This window comes from Sphaerodactylus townsendi, linkage group LG04 (genome assembly GCF_021028975.2).
Source record: "Sphaerodactylus townsendi isolate TG3544 linkage group LG04, MPM_Stown_v2.3, whole genome shotgun sequence".
Taxonomy (NCBI): domain Eukaryota; kingdom Metazoa; phylum Chordata; class Lepidosauria; order Squamata; family Sphaerodactylidae; genus Sphaerodactylus; species Sphaerodactylus townsendi.
This window is the reverse complement of record NC_059428.1, coordinates 50,153,726-50,156,351: the sequence shown is the minus strand read 5'-3', so window position 1 is coordinate 50,156,351 and position 2,626 is coordinate 50,153,726.

The following is a 2,626-nucleotide window of genomic DNA, read 5'->3' as shown; positions in this document are numbered from 1 at the left end:
TCATGCTTTCTTGTTGCATCCCTGCATTGGCCTTGATAAACAATTTTGACCAATTTAATTAACAGTTATAATGTACTTTGATTTGCTTTCTAGTTGTTAATCTTAAACTACCCATACATTTCCATCCACCTTTGGTGCAAACAGTCTTGTGATCAAAAGACTTCTGAATTTTAACCATTAAAATGTATAAAGATGTACAACCTCAGTTTTACTATCATTTATTAGTTGTAAAAAAATGCACATGCCTTTTTAAGAAAAATCTCATACAAATGTTGACTTCAATTTTTTACTGTGTCTTAAATGGTTCTTATTTATATTTCTTCCTTTGCAATTCCATTATGCTATTACCAGCAAATATTACACTATAGGGCAGTATAGCTGTCCATTAAATCATCTGACCATTCACTTGACCAAAAATATTCTTTACACAGTTCCGTCTACAAACTATTACTTGAATCTACACAAATTTTGACTGGACAATAGTAGCCTAGATCCCAGTTCTCTGGATTTTGTAAATCATAGCCAATGTCAACCTAGTCCTTCAATCATTCAAGTCATAACTCTCACCAATATCCATGAGATATTTACCTAAAGACAGGCAGGCAGGCAGGCAGGCAAACAGGCAGGAAGAGGACGGGCGGGCGGGCGGACGGACGGACGGACGGACAGACGGACAGACGGACAGACGGACAGACGGACAGACGGACAGACGGACAGACAGACAGACAGACAGACAGACAGACAGACAGACAGATAGATAGATAGATAGATAGATAGATAGATAGATAGATAGATAGATAGATAGATAGATAGATAGATAGATAGATAGATAGATAATTATACTAATCAAAAAGAAACTTACCTTGGACAATAAGTATATACATCATTGACTGAATAGTAAAAGTAGGAAAAAAATTATAACTCATTTTTGCTATGATGTTAAAGATGCTAAAGCATACAGCACTTTCCAAGACCTCCATACGTTAACAGAACATTGCCTAGAAATTGATAAGGCTTCTTCTATCCCAATTTTAACATCTTCTTTCCTGGCTCAGAATTAAGACATCAAATACAGTAGACGGGAGGAAAAATACTTCAGGATAGAAAAGGGCCACTTTGACCACTGTGATATGCACTCCAGAAACAGCTAAAAGGTTTAGTTTCCCACAATAGCCCTACACTTACAGTTATCACATGAGATGCAAAAAGGAAAGCCACATAAATGTGAACACATTCTGGAGCAAAAATAGATCTTATAGGTAAGAGACAAGAAAAAAACCCCAGAGAGCTCCTATTAATAAAGTAGGCTGAAAGTGGTTTATTTCAAGGTACGCTTTCAAAAATAAGACAGCCGATATACACGCACATATTGTGCACCATCTAGCCATAGTAAAGGATCTCTGAATCCAATTTATTTTAGCTAAAAAGATTTACAGTACAATTTTAAGGAGAGCCACACCATTCTAAGTCCATTGAAGTCAACATGCTTAACTGTACAATCCTAAACAGATTCTAAATACAGACCACTGAAGTCAATAGGCTTATAGCACAATTCAGATGGGGGTGGGGGAGGGAGAGCACTGCAGTAGCCAGGGGAGAAGCAGTGAAGGTAGCACCTCATTGCCTCCAAAGGGGCTTCAGGTAGCGTGGAAAGGAGGGTAATTTGAAAACCCTCCTACTGTCCAAATCGTCCCATAGCTGAAATAGGCTTACGCCACACAAAAGTGTGGTGTAAGTCTGCAGACTCAGAGGGCACAGTTCCCAGGCTAGAATGTTGATGGAAGCTGAGTGCAGTCAGCTCCATGCTCGGAAATTCCCCAGCCTGACCCCCATGCCAGCATCCGTTTGGACGCTAGCGTAGATCTGTGGTAACACTCATTTCTGGGTTTGCATATTGTAGAGTTGTGGGGCAGCCAGATGCCAGTGCCTTTGCCCTCTCCACCAGCAGAGGTGCTCCTTACACTGGCAAAGGGGAAAAACATGTCGGCACAGCCCTCTGCCACTCTCAATGCCCATTCATGTCACCCCTAATCTGAGTTAGGTTTTTTCCATTGGTTCTGGTCCCATACTGCTTCAGTTTATCCCTTGATTTCTGTGCCCTTTTTGTGCCTTTGTTTTTGGTTCTTTTGTTTGTTTCCCCCCATTCTTCTGAGACTATTTTACCCTACTTTGCAGGCGCTAGTTCTGAGTCACCATTTTCCTTAGGCATAATGTTTCTGCCATTTTTTAAAACAATCTCAGACACTCCCACCCACTTTTTAATGATTGGACTGTTGTTATTGTTACTATTTGCAAGGATCTGTCACAACCAGTCATGAAAGTGAAACTGTTTGTGTGTAAACAGGATGTTGAGGTCACATGCTAAAGAGCTGATCTATTGTTTAGCCATTGATCCGTTTGAAAACCATTGCTTCCATGTTTGTGAGCATGTATACCTGAAGTTATACCTGAAGTTGCAGACCAGGTGCTTGGGAGCAGCAGCAGCAGAATGCCATTGCGTTCACATCCTACATGTGAGCTCCCAAAGGCACCTGGTGGGCCACTGCGAGTAGCAGAGAGCTGGACTAGATGGACTTTGGTCTGATCCAGCTGGCTTGTTCTTATGTTCTTATGTTCTTATGTTATA